The 21,373-nt window shown below is 35.2% G+C and overlaps 1 pseudogene across 1 annotated transcript; it reads right to left on the reverse strand.

Moving 5' to 3' along the window:
- Positions 1–11,841: 11,841 nt before the first annotated feature.
- LOC18426997 (protein EDS1L-like) lies at positions 11,842–19,784 on the reverse strand (annotated as a pseudogene). The gene is made up of 4 exons (XR_016043440.1): positions 19,405–19,784; positions 13,282–14,096; positions 12,957–13,020; positions 11,842–12,722 (listed from the first exon to the last, which is right to left on the reverse strand). The product of XR_016043440.1 is annotated as a protein EDS1L-like (transcript).
- Positions 19,785–21,373: the final 1,589 nt, after the last annotated feature.

The raw sequence follows: 21,373 nt of genomic DNA on the forward strand, positions 1-21,373 counted from the left end.
ACAAAGGAGGGTGAGCCAGTTTCTTTTTGTGAGGCATGTGAGGTCGATGCAGTCGGTCAATAGAGAGCATCTATTGAAGAAGAGATGGAGGCCATACAAAAAAATAAAACACGGGACCTTATCGAACTACCAAAGAAGTGAAAGGCAATTGATTGCAGTGGCTCTTCAAGACTTAAAGCTCAGTTGGTGAATTTGAGATGAAAGAATTGAGAGTCGTTAATCGAATTCTTAGGATGAACGTACTTAAAGACAAAAAGAACAAGAAAATCTGGTTTACTCATAAAAGTCATGTGGAAAGGGTTGTAGATAACCCCTCGAAATTCGAGCTAAAGGAACTCTTAAAAAAACTCGATTCCGAGCCCGAATGGCCATAAAAACCCTAGTAGACCATCGGCAACCTAGACCCAATGTAATTGTCTCCAAACTGCTCAAAATATATCCCAAGTTGAGGTAGACCCCAGGAGCTTTCCAACATTTCAATAATCACCCAAATCGGACTTAAGGTGAAAATAATATAAAAATTAACAATTTGTTCCTTATGAGACCCAAGTGTCTGGCCTCAGGGCGGGCCGTGATGCCACCCGACAGGCCTAGACGCGGCCTAATGATGCAGTAAAAATGCGTTTTTTTATTAGATAAAGCCAAAAGATCAAGATAAATCCAAAAACATTTGAAAAAATATAAAAAAAAAATTAAGAAAAATCTTCAATTGAAGCCTATAAATACCACCCTTCATAACTCAAAAATAGACATTAGAAATCCTCTAGAAATCCTCAAAAAATATGACACAATTCTCGAAATTAAGAAAAATAACCAAAAAATAGCAAACAAAATGTAAAACTAGAAAAAATCTTTAGAAATTCCTAAAAAATTATGAAAAATTCCAAAATATCCTTAAAAATCATATAAAATCCCAAAATTCATATTCAGCTTTAGGAGATCCTAAAATTCTTAAAAACCTAAATGATTATCCTCCAATCTTGAGAAAAGCCTAGGTAGACCCTTCTTAAAAATCTCAGCTTTTCTCTTGCCTTAGGAACCCTAGATGTAGGTAAATGAACATTAGATCTATCAATTCCATCAAGCACATAGCATCCAAAAAAGGAGATGGTTCCGCAAATCAGAAGAGCGGCCTGATCCAAGCCCGAAACTCCAGGTTTTGGGTCCCTAGAGGTAAGTATTTCTTTCTTTGCTTAATTTAGTTTGATTTTCTTCATTTAATTCTCTGTTTTATTTTTTTCTAGAAATTAATTTATTATTAGATTTAATTAAATTTAGAAGCTTTTTTTAGGCCAAAATACGAATTTGGAGTTGGCGCTGCCAGTGGACTCGAAAAAGATCGGATTTGTATAAATCAAGGATTTTTCTAAATCTATAATTCAAGCGATCCCACTTTCTCTACCTTTTTTTCAAATTGAACTAAGTTTTGTTACAATTTGAGCTGATCACATCTCAGATATCAGCCCAGAATGGAGCGTGGCACCTATCGTGGGGCCATTAAGCTTCAGATCCGTATTTTAGACTTAAAACCATCGTGGAGCCATTGAGCTTCAGATCCATATTTTAGACTTAAAACCATCGTGCGGCCAATGAGCTTCATATCCGTATTTTAGACATAAAAATTGCCCATTCTTTTTTTTTCATATTTATTTTTTAGCAAAAAAAAAAAATGAAAAGAAGAAAAACAAGATAGATTTGACAAGATTTTTCTTTTATTAGATTCTTTCTTTTCTTTCTAGATCTTATCCTATTTTTTTTCTCTCCATAAAAAATTTAGGATTTTTTTTCTCTCAAACTTTATAATATTTTAGATCCATCTTTTAGATTTTTTTAGATCTCTTAGATCATATTTTTTAGATCATCTTCTTTTAAATCCATCTTTTAGATCAATCTTTATCATCGTTTTTAGAACATTTTCTTTTAGATCCATCTTTATCATCTTCTACTTTTTTTAGATATCTTAGATCATATTTTTTAGATCATTTTCTGTTAGATTCATCTTTTAGATCAATCTTTATCATATTTTTTAGATCATCTTCTTTGATCATCTTTATCTTTATAATCTTTTATATTCATCTTTTAGACCATCTTTGTTTTTTTTAGAACATCTTTAAATCCATCTTGATCATCTTTTTTAGATATTCTTTCATTCATGCTCATCATCTTTAGATCATCATTTTCTTTTTTAAGATCATATTTATCTTCTTTAGAGCATTCTTTATCATCTTTTAGATCATCTTTATCTTCTTTAAAGCATTATTTATCATGTTTTAAACCATCTTGATATTCTTTAGAAGCATCTTTATCTTCTTTTAAAGTATTTTTATCTTCTTTAGTTGCATTTTTTATCTTCTTAGATCGTACTTTTCTTCTTTAAGTGCATTGTTATCTTCCTAGAATACATCTTTTAGAAAGAATCTTTATCTTTGTTTCAAAAAAAAAAGCATTTTGATCTCTTTTAATAAAATAATTTTTTAAAAAAAAAAGAAGAGGAAAACAAAAAGAAGATAGATCTAGACTTTCTCTGCTTTATCTGTTTAGATTAAAAATAAATCACATCTTTCTTTATCTTATCTTTTTGCTTTTAAGCCTTATCTGCATAATTTAGAGTTTTCATGAATTTATCTTTTTAAAAAAAAAAAAAATCTTTTTCTTTTAAAGGCATCTTTATCTCATTTTTTAAAAGACATATTTCTTAGATAGATTAAAAAAAAGGGGGGGAGGGAGGGTATAATTCAAAAAAAAAAAAAGATTTTTGTGCATATTCTTGTAGTTATGTCTGTAGTTCGTGGTTGACTTAGTTGTTAGTTCCACTGCATAATCTAGACCCCTTAGGATGACTAGACCTACATGACATTATGACTCAATTCTTTGAGTCTACCTTGCCTTAGGTCAGTGGATATCAAGTTTCAATGGGTTCATAATACCACACCTAGGGCTAAGCCTAACTAACCTATCTATAGTCTAGCCAAGCTATGTAGTCTAGCAAGTCTCCATGGCTCGAGCTACTCAAAATAGTAAGGGCATTCGACCCGAGCCTAAAGAACCAGGGTTGAACTCACATTCATCTTCTAAGTCTAGGTCTAGGGAAGATGTTGCCCAATCTAGGATGCACCTCCCACAAATGTCCAAGTCAAAGGGTAACGCTGCCTAACTAGGGGCGCACCACCCATCTAAGTCAAAACGTAGAGCTGATGCTGCCCAATTAGGGGCACACTATCCACCTCCTCAAAAGACCCATTATAGGGGCCACCAACTCAGTAAGGTTAATAGCAACCCAGATGATGAGCTTATCAAATAGGCTAACCTATTAGACTTAGAGTACTGCCGAATATCATGTCAGGCCCCAAGCAAAGCTAGACACCAAGGAAAACTAGAGAATCAAACATCATTGCCAAGACCCAAGTGTTCATCAAGCCATGCATCTATTCCTCAAGGTTCACCTTATCCAATTCTAGGGACTTTGAGTCCCTTTCAATTGAGTGTCTTAAGAACTTACCCGAGGTTAAGGCTTTCATGAGGCATGTTGTCCCTGTTGAGCCATACGCCCCGCCTAGGGTGTCGAGTTGTCAGTCAGGTCAGAGTCAATGGACCTCTCTAGCCCCTGAACATAAAAGCCATGTGAGTTCGTTGGTGAGTTGGCACCTCCAATCTTCTCATCCTCAACTTTTTATAGAATGGGCTCGACCACGGGACTGTCCATCCCATATTTAGTCCAAACCTAACCCTCCTCAAGTCATTTATAGTAATCCACCGGAGCAGCCTCTTTAGGCCGCCTCGGTTCCACACCATTATTTAAAGGTGGCCAATTCAATCCCTATTCTAACTCAGTATCCCCCGAGTCAGCCATAGATGTTGGCTCTATACCCTTTTCTCGCACCTCTGGCCTCTAGTCATCCTTACTCGGGATATCCTGTGCACCAGGCCCCCGGCACCGGCTTTCGAGCCCTTGACTCCTCCAGTCCAGGTCACTTCTCAAATCTACATGTATTATGCCTCGACTCAGACCCCTATGTCTGCACCACCTCTCTATCCAAACCTGGCCATCTCGCAGGTCCATCCTACATCTAGTTCAATGTAGCTCATATCCGCTGCATCTCTTGCACCACAAATTATGCTATCAGTTCTAAGAAACCAACATACCTCTAAGGTTAAAACCCTTGAGTCAATTGAATTCGCCTAGCTGAAAGGTGAATTATCCATATTTAAAGAGACCCTGACTAAGATCGGAGTTCCAAATATACTCCCTCCATGATATTATGTCAATGATGTTTTTGAGGATGTTGAACCCCTTCCTTAAGATTTTGAATTCTCTCAAGTAGAAAACAAGTTCAACGGGAAAGGTGATCTCGAAAATCATAACACTGCTTACCTATTGACTTTTCCTTCACTTGAAGAGAAACCGCACCATCTGAAAGCAATATTTCAGTACACTCTCTCTGAACAACCTTTAACCTAGTTCCAATATGTGGTCTCAAAATACCTGAATCAAACTCTGGATGAGTTGTTTCAACGTTTTATTGAGCAATATCACGAGACTAGAGAGAGATCAATGACCCTCGGAGAATTGGTCTCGACTAGACACAATCTTGACGAGTTGTTTATAGACTTTGTCCAAAGATTTTGAAAGGTAGCATCAAAAGCCAGTGAATGCACGTTTCTAAAGCCTCTAAGATCAATATGACCATAGAGAATGTTTCCCCCGAGTATAAATTCTACCTTGGTAAAAGCATTCGACCTTTCTCTTTTGACTCAATGCTAGAAATGGTTTCATGCTATGAGAGAGCAAAGGAAATGGCCCAAGATCGGTCACCAGTAACACTGGGGTAAGAGCCAGATGAAATCATGATGGAACAAAAGCTCGACGATAATGAAGATTCATCGAAATGTAATTCTAAAGAGATGACAAGTGAAGAATTTGTAGCCGATCCCAAGTTAGGACCATCCTCAAAACTGTTAAGGGATATAGGTGGGGCTAATTTATGGCAAGACCAGGAGATGTCAGATGATGCGAGTGAAGATGGAGCAGTCTTAACCGACATCAATTTGATAAGGATCGACTAGTCAAGACTCATGCTCGAGCCTAAAAATCATCAAATATGGCCTTGGGCAACAGGAAGAAACAACCCTGAAAATGAAGACTTAAATGGTAGAGTAATATATTTTACTAAGGAATCTCAAAAACAAAATGTCAAAAATTTGCCTTAGCCAAGAGAGAATGGAAGAGCAAACATTCTCACAGGATGTTCCAATTGAAATTGAAGGACCTGACTTGCAGGAGACTCATGACACCCATGTTGTAGATTGTAGAGCAGGGGCAAATAATCCGAATGAGGGGAATAACCGTGGTCAGAGCTCGGAAACTCAAGACAAGGAGAGCTACTCAAGAAAAAGCTCGATTCCAATTGAAGATACGAGCCCACAAAAAGATCAAGACATCCCTGTGATAACATGTCGCCCAAAAAAAAATTGACCTAATCAATCTCATCTTTCAAATAAGTGCAGTGGGTGACCCACAGGAAGCTCAAGTCATTTATGAGTTCAATCGAGATCTCAAAGCTAAGGATTATCAGGACAACATTAGTGAGAAATGCCTTAATCTCAAAAATACAATTGAAGAAGAAACAAAGGGGTTAATATTAGAGGATCTAATCAAACTATCCCCTAAAGTGAACCCAAAAGAAGATCCATCTCCTTAAGAATGGATGAAAGAACTTGAACCTCTAGAGATCCTAAGCGATCCACCTGGGCCACCTTCACTTGACCTCTTGGCAAACCCACCTATGTGGGATGAAGAGATGAGCCTAGAGTATTCAATCTAACAATCAACACCAAAGAAGTGAGGAATCCAAATTAGATCATTCCTGAAGATCATCCAACACCTCTGCAAGAGTTAAGAAAAATCAAACCCCTAGACGTTCTAAGGAGACTACTTAGACCACTTTCACAGGATTTTCTTAATAACCCACCTACATGGGTTGAAAAACCAGATATTGAAGATCAAATCATGTTATTCTATCAAGGGAAAGGATGTCAAATCTGAAATTTTACACAAGATCCAATCCAAATCCAAATTTGCTTCAGAGAGAGAATGCCCTGTTTTACTTTAGAGAGAGAGCGAAATGTCTTTACTTGACTATGGGAAAGAGGTAGTGAAAAACTGGAGGGAGAGATTCCTCTATTTAACTTTACAGAGAGAAAATATCTCTCATTGTTTTACTTTACTTATTTACTCTGTTTTACTTGACCCATCGTTTTACTTTACTTATTTACTCTGTTTTACTTGACCCATCGTTTTACTTTACCTATGTACTCTGTTCTACTTGACCCATTTGTAAAACCTGTTCTCCCTTTTTACGTTTTTACATTGTTGATAGAGAAAGACGAGGCGTTTTGCCCTTCGACACTCGATGCTTTTTATCAACACCAGAGAGAGAGCCCTCTTTATCAAAACCCAGTGCAAAGAATTGAATTTGCAGCTGGCCCATCTCACCATTTGTGAGAGAGAGAGAGAAAGAGAGAGAGAGCTCTCTTTATCAAAATTCAATGCAAAGAATTGAATTTCCCTTCCTTTTCTCAGGATCCCTTGGCAAAAGAAGGGTGGGATCAGATTCACCATTAATGGCCACTCCTACTTCAACCTCGATCTCTCTCTCTCTCTCTAAAATGTTTGATTGCTAACTTCATATTGGGTTAGGAAAACTTGTAATGAAAAGGAGAGATGTTTTCAAGATCTAGATCTCTATGAATCCTATGATTAGTTTAGTTAGATCAGAGGCCAAAACACCTTCAAGAAAGAAAGGCACATCCCTGTAAAACGAGGGAGGAAAACCCTAAACCCCAAAAGGTCTCAACTTTCAGCATCAACTCTCCAAAGAAACATTGGTTTTTCTACAATAGATGAGATAAAAGAAATCCCAAACACAAAAAGGTGTCACCTTTCAAGAACCCTTGCAAAAAAATGTTAGGGTCTGAAACCCTAGAAAAATAAAAATTCAACTTCCAAAGGTAAGACGAATCCGTTTTCTTTTTTGTAGATATAAATCAGTAATCCATGGTTCGATAATGGCGACTATAAATGCAGCAGTTTCCAAAACTTTAAGCCAAACCCTAAAAATATGGCGGCGAACAGAGAAACCAAAATGACGAACAAAAACCCAAATGTTCTCTCTTAAAGAGACAGGTCCTTTATGTATATATAAATAAAAATAAATTATTTATATTATTTTAAAAATTGGGTCGGATCTGGATCCGATCCACCTGCACCCGGTCATATCCGAATTTTAATTCAGATTTAAATTTTAGATCCTGATCCGAATTTCAGATCCAAATCTTGGATTCATACCCGAATCCGAATTCAAGGTTTTGGATCCTAGGGTAAATTCTCATCCCCAATGATCGAGTTCTCATAAGTTATTACGATAAAGTACCACAAGAAGGAAAAATACCACTCACTCTTTTTCATCTCCTCCTCTTTCTTCATATTCTTCAAAAAAGCAAAAAAAAAACAAAACATTTATGCTAGATGAAAAAAAAAAAAAATCATGAGCATTGGAAAAAAGGCTACCAGGCAGAATACCTAAAAGGGACCCTAGGGACAGGAAAAAAAAAAAGGTAAAAAAACAAAAAAAAATTTGCCGGGCCGAAAACCTTAAAGGAAACCTGAAAGTTGAAAAAGGCCACCGGGCTTAACACCCGTAAGGGACCCCGAGGAGACAGGAAATTAGAATTTCTCTATCTTTTTATCTCTTCTCCAAAATTTCTAGATATTCTTCTTTTCTCAAGTTAAAATGGTATAAGAAAATAAAGTAAATTGAAAGCATCAGTCCAAGTAAACCTAAAGAGCCTCAACTATCTGCACTTCGAAGGAGTGGTAGTGGAGGAAATAAATGAAATCCAAGGATATTCTGAGCACTTTAAGGCAACATCCCATATTATTTAAAGCATTAGTTTGCTCGGAATCAAAACACTAGTTTGCTCAGAAAATAAGAAAAAGTCTTCCTTGAATTGTTACATAAGAGCCAAGATTGAAAGATGAGGAAGTGCTTAGTAATTCCTCGTCTTGAAAGTCCCAAGTAGTGGCTTGACAAGCACATGTCGAAAAAAAAAAAAAGGAAAAAAAAGAAGAAAAAAAAGATAAAAGAAGAAAAGAAAAAAAAAAGAAAAAGAAAAATAAGAAGATAGAGCTCCATGGCCGCATGAGCCTAAACAGCTTACCAAACTTTGTTTATCAAAATTTGTCATCCATCTTCAAAGTTTTCCTTGTGTTTCATGAGTTTTCAAAAACCTTAATTCCTTTGGTTAAGATGTTACCTGAAACTCTGTATCTGTTTCAAAATTCAATCTATCTACAAAACCTTCTAAAATATTTTAAAAAACGAAGGAGTTTCATCAAGGCTTGGAAATGATGCGTCTGCCGCCACAAAATCCTAGATTGTCATGCTTGCAAACCCTTAGGAAAATAGAGACCAACCCATAGGTTCCCAAACAAAAAGATCTGAACTTGTGGACCCCAAGAATCTTAATCGAAGCTGAACAAGAAGTTCAGTTAGCCAGGAATTAATCATCTCATTATTTCTTCTAAATCAAACTCTCATTCGATTGGAGAACTAAATCTCAAGAAAAAGGTCTAAAGTCGAAGATGACTACACTGGCTACTTCCCAAGTACCATTAGAGTGACTACAAAAAAAAGTGTTACCAGCTCAAAGATAGAACGGTTCCTATTGACTATCACTTTAGATCCTTATTGTCATAGACCTCTCAGCCGCACTGACTCAAATATAGCAAAATGTCAGTTCGATATCTTATGGATCAAAAGCATCCATCAATATATCGTCTACCCAAAGAGTACTGGTCATTCAAAAGAATGATCCATCGAAAAAACTTTTCCTTCCCACCGTGTCTCAGATGTCTACTTCTTTACCATTCAACTGGGGCACAGGTTAATGCCAAAGAGGAGCAATTGTAGACACCCACTTGAAATTCTAGATAAAGGAACTCTGAAAAAACCTCGATTTTGAGCCCGAAGGACCACAAAAACCCTAGTAGACCATCGGCAACCTAGACCCAATAAAATTATCTCAAAATTGCTCAAAACTTATCCCAAGTTTAAGTAGACTCCAAGAGCTTTCCGACATTCAAGAATCACCCAAATCGGACATACAGCTAAAATAAATATAAAAAATAACAATTTGGTCCCTATGAGACCCAAGTGTTGGGACTCGGGTAGGCCCTGACGCAGCCCAACAGGCCCAGATGTGGCCTGATGATGTACTAAAAATGTGTTTTCTTTAGTAGTTGAAGTCAAAAATCAATCAAATAAAAAAATCGAAAAAATATAAAAACAAATCAAGAAATATATACAATTGAAACCTATAAATACCAGCCTCCATAGCCCAAGGTGAGAGATTAGAAATCCTCTAGAATCCTTAAAAAATAGGACACAATTCCCAAAAATATGAAAAATAGCAAAAAAATAATAATAATAAATTTAGAAAAAAAAAACCATACAAAATTCTTAAAAAATTTAAAATATATCTTAAAAAATATCTAAAAATCACAGAAAATCTCAGAATTCATATTCAATATAAAGAGGTGCGAATTTCTTTAGAAAACTAAAGAAATTCTTCTCTAATAACAAAAAAGGCCTAGGTAGACCCTACCAAAAAATTTCAGCTTTTCCTCATGCCTTAGGATCCCTAGATTTAGGTAAATGAACCTTAGATCTATCAATCCCAGCAAGCATAAGGAATCCAAAAAAGGAGATGGTGACACAAATAAAAAGAGTGGCCTGATCTAAGCCCAAAAGTTCAGGTTTCATATCCCTAGAGGTATGTAATTCTTTCTTTGCTTAATTTAGTTTGTTTTTTTTCATCAAATTATCTGCTTTAGTTTATTTTTTCTAAAAAGTAATTTATTATTAGATTTAATAAAATTTAGAAGCAACATTTCATGTCAATATACGGATTTCGAGTTGGCACTTCTAGTGGACTTGAAAAAAGACTAGATCTGTATAGATCAAGGACTTTTCTGAGCCCTACTTTTTCTACTTTTTTCAAATTTAACTCAGTTTTACTAATATTTAAGTCAAATATCTGTATATATCGAAGCGTAAATAAGAGTTTTGTGATGCTTTAATATACATAATGTCAAACCACTTAGTACCCCATTTCCTGTATATATGAAGTTGTCTCCAAAACAATGCTCTAGCACCGACGCACAGAAGACATTGATGTCTCGAGTACCATATTCAATCTACATTAGGGAGCTTCATGTTTGCAATGGGTAATAGCAAACCTAATATAACACAAGCAATGGGAGGTATGAGTAGATATACGATAAATCCATACCATGATCATCGGCCCACTTTGAAGTGGATCATTTGGTATTTGAAGGGAACTTGCAATGCTGATATTTTTTACAGTGGAATGGATTTGAAAGCCACCGAATATGTCGATGCAAATTAACATATTGATGTTCTAACACTTCATTAGTGATGTGGTAGAAGATGGAAATATTTTATGGCAGAAATTCATACTGATGACAATCCATCGGATATGTTAACTAAGCCCATTGGAAAAGGGAAGTTCACCTGGTGCAGGACTTCCTTGGGGCTAGTCATTACTTGATAATTAATATCTGGTGGGCATAAATTTCTTGGAGTAGACGAGTCAAAATAAAAACATATCTTCAAATGGGAGAATGTTAATTACGTGAAACCAATTTCCATTAAAGTAGGAAGTTGTTTCCTATTTTATGGGTATCTAGTATTGGGACTCACACGATCCATATCCCATCCATTGTTAGATCCTATTTTGGTAGGGAAACTAAATCCTAGTAGATGTGGGAAATTTATGGGTAAAGATGATGTCTCACGGCGGTAGTCTATGAGAAATAGGAGGCCTAATCAAAATAGGAATTGGAGAGTGAGGCTCATGTGAGTCTCATGGGTTTCTTCTCTTTATAAAGTGCGCTTTGTAGAGCAAGAATATAATGCAAAAAAAAAATCAAAATAAAAGAGTTAGTTCTTTAGTCCTTGAGTGGGTATTCTAGTGAGAGATAGACTATGTTTTAGAGCTTGAGATAAAGAGAAGGTGTAATCCCTTGTATTCTCCATGATTGCATGGTATTTTTCTTATTAATGGAAGAGAACTTTACTGCCCTGTGAATGTAGGCAACTTGTCGGACCAAATAAATCTTTGTATCACTTTTCTTTTATTTTTTTGCACTATTTTTTTTTTCTTTATTTTTGCCAAACTTTGGTTTTTATTCTTCACATCACCTACAACTAAACAACCCCATTATTTATTAAAATTAATTGTCCTCTTGTTTTTTGTAATGAATCATAGACATTATTGGGTTATTCTTCGAAATCTTTAAGAACACATTTTTTGAAAATTTTTATTTACAAAGATTTTCTTTCACAAGTTCATTTTTCAGGGTTCCAAGCAAAAAATGTCAATTGACCTTGTTTTTGAGAGCCTAGGTGCTTCAAACTTTGTGGGAGAGGGGGCCTTTGCAGCCTCCTCTTGCACAAACAGCAACACATCCTCAATTCCTTCTGTTAAAGCTTTTGCAGGATTTTTTGCCCAATTGTTATGCTCTACACATATCTTATGAATTTCTTTCTTATGTTTTTGTTGAAATTTTGTAAGCTTATTGTTACTGAAATTTCTGTTGCCTAAATTCTTAAGTATCCAAGAAATAATGAATTTCCTTTTTAAACCATAAAAATAGATGCAAACCCAGGTTATACAAATTGATGAACAAAAAATGGGAAATTTTCATGGTTCTATCCAAACATTCCTGTCCCCATGACTAGGTTTTTGCTAAACCAAGGATTGGAAGAATCAGGTTGATTTAAAACAGTGAGTTTTCATACTGAGGGAGCCAAATGACCCATAATATTTTAAACCTAGTTGTTACAATTATGAGGGGTAGTGCTCCTATGAAATCAGATTGGAGTTATAACTTCCTTTGGCTCTCAAGAAAGCTATATCTTCCTTCATGAAACAAACCAATCCTTGATGCAACTATTCTTCCTATGCTCTACAGGGAGTGTGTTCCACCATTTCAGAAATGTAGACCCCTCATCCACCCCTATATCCCTCCTCAGCACTAACATGCCTTCATTCTTCCAGCCCAACATCTCCATTTCAAAATCCAACACCTTCTCCTTCATATCTATAAAACTCCTCTCTCTCAACATTTCTTCCACCTCTGCCATTAGCCAAGACGAGTCGAACTTTGGCGAGCCTATCTTGGGTTCGCTCCTCTCTAGCCACTTCTGTGCGTACTTGTAGCGCCTAGGTCTACCCTTATCCAAGTAAGGCCCACCATCCTTATTTCTAGCATGCCTGTAGTAATTGGCTATATCAAGGGGCTCTACTAAGTGTCGATATGTGGTGGCTTTTCGTACCCATTCAGGGTTCGTCTCAAAGATGTCCGGTAATTGGTGGTCACGTAATAGAGCAATCACCACATCCCAAAGACCTGCAAGCTGTAGCCGCGTCACATTGGCCTTGAAGTCCTTTGTGTTCTTTTGGGCCTTAAACGCGTCATAGTAACATGTACCTTCCTTTTCATAACTGTCCCGGTAATCCATGAGCCAACTTAATGCTGGCTGAAGTTTGTCAAAACTCTTACATACTTTGGCATGGTTGTCATGCTTTTGCATTTCGGATTGTCTGGCCATACAAAGGGCCAGCCTTGCTTTTGTACCCTACACAAACAAGAAAACACAAAAACGATTCTCAAGGATTCAAGAATGGAGCTCTTGGCATGGTGGCCAAGGTGAACATGACTTTAGAGTCCCAATCCTACTCCATTAACATGTCAAAAGAAAAAGAAATGAAGAAAAAAATGAAAAAGGGAAAATTGGCTGAGTCCATGGAAACTCGCATGCATTCTTATCCATTCCATCTATTAACAAAAGCATGCTTATGATATCAATTACTTGGGTGGCTTCAATGACTAAACACATTCTTACTGAAAATTCTCCCGGGATCTTTCCTTTTGGCCTGTGGTGTGACATAGGACAAGAGGGTATAATTATCAGGTATACTAAGGTGAAATAAGCTTTGGTTAATAATTGATCTAGCTGACTTCAAACTTAGAAACCGGAAATTTGAAAGATGAAGCAACTTCTATAATGCCCTTTTGGGAATATGCGCTTTCTGTGTTTGTGTGTGTGAATTTGAATATGTAACTCTCTCTTGAATACTTCTTCATGTGTAACTGTATTTCTATTGTGCAACATCTAGGAACAATGAGAAACTCACCAGTCCAAACTCGTGGAGAAGCGAATTGGCTTCGTTGTCGTTGCTACCTTGAGTAGACAATGGAAGTTGATACCTTGAGTAGACAATGGAAGTTGATCCAGTTTTTCCAAAAACACAACATCCTTCATTCTAATTCTTTCACACATGGATCCATATATGAGATGCTGAGCCACCCCTCTCTTGGCCACCTCCACAACTTCATGGGCATCTGCTAGCGCTGTGTAGAACATCACTTGCAAAGTAGCCTCGCAATTCTCAAGTCCCACCATTCTCATGCTTCTCATGTTTTCATCGAAAAATACAGACAACCCAAAAGGTCTATATGGACTAAGTTCTACCATGCTAGCTATGGCTTCAAACATTGGATTAGTGACCCCCGGTACCATAGAAAAAGAGGCACTAGTGCAGCTAGCTATGGACAATGTGTTTGTCATTACAGTAGTGTAAAGCTTGGCTGCTATTTCTTGAAATCTTACATTATTGGATGAAGAAGAAAAAGGTGTCCATAGCTGAGGAATTAAACGTAATTGAGCGTGAATGGATGAGAAAGGGGAGAAGAGGATTCGGGGAACTACATCGTATCTTGATACGAAGTTGATGAAGTGTGAGGACCAATTCTCTCTACAAATTGCCTGGACAAGGCGTTGGTCTCCCACTAATGGAGATCCAAAGGTGATGCATAGAGGGGTGGTAAGGTTGGTGCCTGGTTTTCAGGACTGGTTGAGAAGCCACAGAGTGGCTATGATTGCAATTGATCCCCCAATAGAGTGGCCGGTAAGTATCAACTTCTCCTTACTTTCTTGAGCTTTCTGAACCTGGTTTGGCATAGAAATTTCACACATAAGGCTTTAATAGGGCTTGAAACAAGAGGCCCACCCTAAGATTGGCCTGGCCCGGATTGGACCGAGGCCCAGGCCGAACTTTGGGCAAGTGCCTGAAAGGCACGGCCCTGGCTCAGCCCGCCCTAGCCTAGTTCTGCCAGGGCAGGGCTAATCAATTTTTTTTTATTTAAAAAATAAATAAAAAGGAAAAGCAAAAAACCAAAAAAAAAAAATTGTATTGAACTAGGCTGGGCATGGCCCTTGGTGCAGCTCGGCCCCCCGCCTTCAGTCCAACTTTTGTTACCTGAGGCCCGGATTTTTGAGGCTGGGCCACCAGGCCCATTTCCTATTCTAGGGCCATATACACCACTTGAAAGTTAAAACTACTCTTATCTTTACGGAGAGAGTTGAACAATTTCTTCTTTTTTTTTTTTTTTACTTTTCTGTAGAGCGTAAGCAATGAGCTTGAGATGCATCGGATAACTAGGTAATTTCATTATCGCAAACATAGGAATTAAATGGTCAAACCACCTTGCAAAAGCATTAAGGTGGTCAAATAGTCAACATTAGGATTGGCTGGCTTTAAAATTTCATTTCATAGAGATAAATTTCTTAAAAATATCTTAAGAATAATCAAATTACCCTCAACCATGATTGACAAATAGAAAGGTATTTCAATAATTTGCTAATAATACCCCTAGTGGTTCAGGGTTAGCAATGTAGAACAAGGGTTCACAATACAAAAACGGATGAGTTATTTGTTATTAAACCAGAACAACCAGAAGTAGTATTGGCAGTTTCATGTCGCTAACTTTGAACAACTAGGGATATTATCGTCATTTAGCTTCTCTTATTTAAGTGAGCCAAACTATCAAAGTGCCTCTACTTGTTTAGGGTTTCTAATCCTGAACATAGGCATTTTAGTTAATTTTTAACAAATATTTTGAGGAGGTAATAGAGTGAATTGAAATTTAATGATTTTGAGAAACTTTAGTAGCCCTCTGGGATGATTTTGATCACCTTAATTGTTTTGTAAGGTAGTTTTTCTTTTCATTTTAAAGACTTTACACTCTTATGGGGAGCCAATTGTACATTTGCTCGCTCACGCGAAACCTAATTCAGAGTATTTTTTAGTCACAAAATTTATGTGGACATAACCAACTCAGTATAGGCACCAACCTCAACTAAATACCCTGAATCCTGCAGCTAAAAATTTTTGGCAAAGCTTTCTATATTCCCCAACAACATAGAAGTTCTATCATCCCCCTCATCCAACCGTCCATTTTTTAATGGAGGGCAAAGATTGCCCCAATCACAATGTCATGTCTCTACATTATTTTATTTTTAATTTTTTTCTATAAACAATTTTGACACCAAATTTTGGATGTCCATTCCTCTATTAAACTCGCACTAAAGAAAAATATAAAAAAAATATTTTTGATAAAATAAAATGACCAAAATACCCCTAAAAATTTAAGGGGTATTTGGTTATTATTTTTTATCAAAAAATTATTGTTAATATTTTTTATAGGTGTACCCCAATAAGAAGATGGCACATACCAAATTTCATATTCAGAAAAAATGTATTTAAAAAACTAAAAATAAAATACTGTGAGACGTCGGATCTAAGATCAAACGGTGAGTGACTCTCTTGATAAAAAATGGACGGGTGGATGGTAGAGGGAGGATAGAACTTCTATGTTGCAGGGGAAACATAGAAAGCTTTCCCAATAAATTTTGTCCAAGTTTTGTATCTATTTAGTAATCAATTTTTTTTTTTAATGGAGTGGAACTAGATAAGAAAATCCTCCTAGACACGCTTGGTCTAAAAAATAATTCCAAAATCAGCATTCTCTATGGGCTTAAAAAAAAAAAAATGAAGGGTAAGATCTAAATGTTCGAAATTCAAATCCAAAACTTTTTCTTTTGTTGATAATCATCAAGTAATTTTAAGTAGTTCTCAAAAATTAATATAAAAAATAATCTTCCCAAGTGAGCCTTCTACCCGAGGGAGTAAGTCTACAACAATGTTTGAAAAATTGAATCGGAATGATTAATCGGACATGGGACTAAAAGCAGTTAGATCGGAACCGGGCAGTTAACCGGACCAGTTCGGTCAAGTGATTTTTTTAAAAATGGGTTAAAAACAGAAAAAAAAATTAAAAAAATAAAAAATTAGATTAAATTATACTATTTTATTCCCTACATTGATCTTAAAAAATTAAATTTAGAATTTTTTTAATTAAATAACAAAAGATTAGTAATAGATAGCTAATTTATAATTTAATCCATCATACTTCTTTTAGAGGGAGCTAATATATAGAACGATTTCATACACTTAAAAAAAAGAGGAAAAAAACAAAAATTATTTCAAGGATTAAGAACACACTAGGTACATGGGAATTTTTTTTTATTTTTAATTAGTACAACATGCAAATATTATCTAGTAATTCAAATGTCTTATTTGCACTATTCTAGGATTCTCTATTTTCATCTAAGCCACCCATCAAAGACATATGCTATTACGAAAATAAGAGAAAACCTTAACTACAATTAAACAAGCGAAAATATAGGAAACATTAAAAGAAAAAACAAGTTTTATTAAGCAAAATAGTTTTTTTTTTTTTTAAGAAAAAATATAACATTACAATAAAAAGAGAAGATAATTAAAAATATAAAAATAGATATAATTTCATTAAGCAAAATAATTTTTTTTAGAAAAATCGATTTCTCAAAGAAAGACCCTAAAATCGAACAATATTTCGAGCAAAAAATGACCTTTAATCTTTTGATAACCAGAACATCAACATACCTACATTGTAAAGGCTTCAATCATATTTCAAACACACCAAATTTCAGAAAAAACGATTCAGTAGTGAAGATTTAAATGAAAAAATGACAGAAATTTCAGATCTATAAATTTTTTGTCACAACGAGCAAGAAAACAATTCATATATAAAACTTTTTCTCCATCATAAATAAACTTACCTATTTTATTTGAGAAATGAAGCCTTAATGATAAAACACCACAACTCAATTTGATCCAAAACGAGCAATAAATTGATAATTTTTTAAAAAAATTTGGATCGATCTCAAGTTTTTTTAGTAGCAGTGTTTTGGACCAAAATCAACCCACAATCTTATGTAGATTGAACAAAATGAAACATAGATCTGATAGAGGATAATATTATCTATCAAACACCCTAAATTTTATAAAAAATGATTAGGTAATGAAAATTTAATTGAAGAAATTGCAGAAATTTCAAAAATCGTGAAAAAAAAAACAATTTCAATCAATTAAAACTCTGTTTTTATGGATCTTTCATTTTAAAAACTTTGTTTTATCGACAAAATATGAGAAATTACGTAAAAAAATACACTGAAAAATGCCAAAATATGGCAGAAAAATGAATAAAAAAAACCGTTTTTTCCTACACTGGTCTACAGTATATATGGTATACATGTGGCTTGCTCTACAGTTGATTTTGGGTACCACTTTTCTTAAAAATTTGGATATCCTTGACCAAAAAAAAAAAAAAAAAATTCATATTGAATTAGAGGTTATTCGAAAAGATTTCTTACTATTGTGGAACTGAACTATCTATTTACTTCTTCAGGTATAACACATACTAGTGATACTGTTTAGATCTCAATTTTTGAGGATGTAATCTCTATAACCTATAGAATAACTTAAATAGTTTTTGAAATAAAACTTTCTATATCCTAGGACTACTTAATTCCTCAAGAATGAATAGAGATCGTCCAATTTTGAAGGTTTAGATCTAAGTGTCAAATTCAAGGTTTTTCTTTTAAAAATTATCATATGGTGATTCCTATATGGTTCTCAACATTTTAGACTAAACAAAATCCTCCTAAATAGGTGATTAGAGCGAGGGAGTCCTTGTATAGTACATTCTCATAGGAGCATAGTATATACGCTTATAAGTTATATAATACAACTTGGGTTATGTTAAGATACTCACACTATAGAGTAATTTAACATTGTACTCAATAAAATTTGGACATTTATATACTTTTATTTTGTACATGAAAATTTTTTTAATATGGGTATTTTTGGTTATTAAGAGGGACATAACGTCATCTACATGGAGCATGATGTCACGTCATACCTCTCCTAATAACAAAAAATGCTCCTATTAAAAAAAAATACTCTATATATAAAACAATAGTATAGAAATGTCTAAAGTTTGTTAAGTACGATGATAAATTACTCAATAATGTGAACACCCCTAACATAACCCATAAAACTTTATTCTATTGTATTGTACTGGTAGCTCATCTAAAAAAATACGTCATGTGCAATCGTATAATTAGTAGAAAGTGAGTCCACACCGAACAACAGTCATAGTACATAAAGAAAAAGTCTATATAGAGCCGAGGCTCTAAACAATCAAATTAGAGCCCACCTCAAAAATTTCACTAGGTGTTGTTTTGATGCCCAAATATCTCCAAATTGATCATCTCGACATCAAGACACATGGACATGAGAAAAAAATGGATTTCAAGTTTTGGAAATAGTGCATCTTGTAATGCATTTTTTTACTATAAATATATTAATTATTTTCTCCTCTTAAAAAATCTCTTTGATATTAAGGGTATGGTTTGTATAAGACCCAGGAACGATAAAAGTAAGGCTTACCTTCCAATTGTATCGAAAGATGTATCACTACTAAAAAAAATTTGTAATAGCCTAAAAATTTATTTTCATATCTATCTATAAAATTTAAAGCTTAAAAGATAGTGTAGATCGAGCAAAACTATTTTCCACACTTAAAATCTATTTTTTCTCGTGTCCATATATCTTGAAGTCGAGATGATCGATTTGAGGATTTTTTAGCATCGAAACCACCTCTTCTAGAGAAATTTTATGTGCCCCTTAATTTGTATGTTTAGGGCCTCATCGTTTTTATAAACTTTTTTCCTTTTCGTAAAAGCCAATCGGCGATGGAGAAGAAATAGCAAACTTGACAATTGTGTTCTGAGCCATAAATTTTAAAATTTAGAAAAAAATTGGAAATATTAATTGCTCCTATTTCTAGGATAGTTGTAAGGAATTGGGCTTGGATCATAGAGGCAGGGCAGCGTTTGGTCGCATGTCAACAAAAAAAAAAAAAAAAGCAACTTTAGGATAGTTGTAGGAAAAAAATTAGATCCAACATTAAACAGTTGTACAAGTGCCATTTGCCATGTAATCAAACGCTTTTAACCAAAAAAGTCGTACTCTGTCGTATTGTAGTTTTTGGGAGAGAAAGAGAACAGCCATAGTTTTAGAGAGAGAGAGAAGAGGGGACTGCACCTTTTTCTGAAATCGATCATCTTTGAGGAAGAGATCTGAAAAGCGATGGAGAAAGGCTTCATTGACTTTGGCTGGCTCATCGGTGCAGAGATTTTTAAGCAAAGGAAAGATGCCAAGGTCCACTTTACACTCTCCAAACTTTCCCTTTGATCGCAGCAAATCAGCCTCCAAGCTTCGCCAATTCCCTGCAAATCCCATGATCACAGGCCCACTCTTCGGCTTCTTCTCAACGATGAAGTGAGATAAAGTGGTGCGCTCATGCTCTCTTTGAGCTTTCATGGCAGCGGAGAAACATGGCTTAATGAGACCCTCATCTACCACCACTCTGGTTTTCCCCTCCTCTCCCATCATCCTTCTTTCGCGTTGCTCTTGTGTTCTCCGTCAAACTGGTTAATAAATGAACTCAAGAACACCTCTCTCTCTCTCTCTCTCTCTCTCTCTCTGTAATTGACACTCTCTCTCAATAATTGACATGGTCAAACGTCGCATCAATGCAGGAAGGTCCTCACTTTCTCTCTCATGCCAGTGGACCCAATATAAAATTACTCGAATTATTCGAATTACTCGAATTTTTATCGTTTTCACATTGAGTTGAAGTCCATATATTCAATTTGACCCGATATGAATATCCCATTTCTCCCGACAAGAATAACGCGTTGAGGAATGCAATTCTTACGAAATTTTTTTGTCTTAAACATAAATAAATAAAAGCATCGAAACTTCCCTGTAAGAGAGAGCTGTGGAGACAGAGAGAATAGGGGGATGTGTCAACCCGACCAAGAATATTTTTCAGCGAAAATGCCTTTCCTTTTCTTTGGCCATAGGCTTAAAATCTAGAAGGGTAAGAAGCGGTCTTTTGCTCTCTCTCTACTATAGTCTTTGCAAAACATGCCGGGTCGACGTGGACCCGGCAGTGGGTGTGGCCGGTTAAGGTGGTCAACTTAAAAATTTCAAAAAATTAAAAATTAAAAATTTAAAAAAATTAAAATTTTTTTTGGAATAGGTCATTTAATGTTTTTTATTGGTTTGAAAAAGATTGAGAGTATTCATAAATACTAGTTTTTATATTTTCTTTTCTTTTATAGATTATTTGGAACATACCCTTAGGCACAAATTGATTTTTCAAAATCAATTTCTTTTTTCTTACTTCACTAATCTCATTTGAATGTATTTTTTATTAATTTCTAATCTCGTTGGACCTGATCCAGGACCCATCGGGTATACCTAACACGGGGTCCGAGTATGGGTCTAAACCTGGACCAAAATACTATTCGGGTCTTGGTCTAGGTTTGGGTCTGGGTCTGGTAATACCCATCCGTACTTGTAAACTATTGGAGATAAAATACTCCAAGCCCAATTCGTTTGAGTGTATTAAGAATCATATACAATAAGAACTCATAGTCATCTTTAGTGATTAAACGACAAATGAGATGACTTGAAATCTAATGGCCGGTGATTGTGACCTTGTTGTCAATAATATCGGTATATGATGGTAATAAAAGGGCAAAATAAAAAAGGAAAAATTTATATAGAGCCTAGGCTCTAAACAATCAAATTAGAGCTTACCTCAAAAAATTCACTAGAAGAGGTGGTTTTGATGTCCAAATATCCTCAAATTGATCATCTCGATATCAAGATACTGGGACTAGATAAAACAAATAGATTTCTAGTTTTAGAAATAGTGCATCTTGTAACGCATTTTTGGACCTTCAATTTTTAAGTTATTCAAGTTTTCATAGATTTGCTCCATGTATACTATTTTTTAAGCTTTAAATTTTATTATTAAAAATAAAAATATTATTTAAGGCTAGTCAAAGATTTCCAGTATTAAAACTACATTTTTCGACATTATTTGAAGGTGGGCACTAATTTGATTGTTTAAAGCCTTGGCTCTATACAAACCGTACCCAAATAAAGAAGATGCTCATAGTGAGGGTGACAATGGACCCAACCC

The sequence above is a fragment of the Amborella trichopoda genome, chromosome 10 (assembly GCF_054954075.1).
Source record: "Amborella trichopoda isolate Santa Cruz 75 chromosome 10, AtrichopodaSantaCruz75HAP2 v2.0, whole genome shotgun sequence".
In the NCBI taxonomy this organism is placed as follows: domain Eukaryota; kingdom Viridiplantae; phylum Streptophyta; class Magnoliopsida; order Amborellales; family Amborellaceae; genus Amborella; species Amborella trichopoda.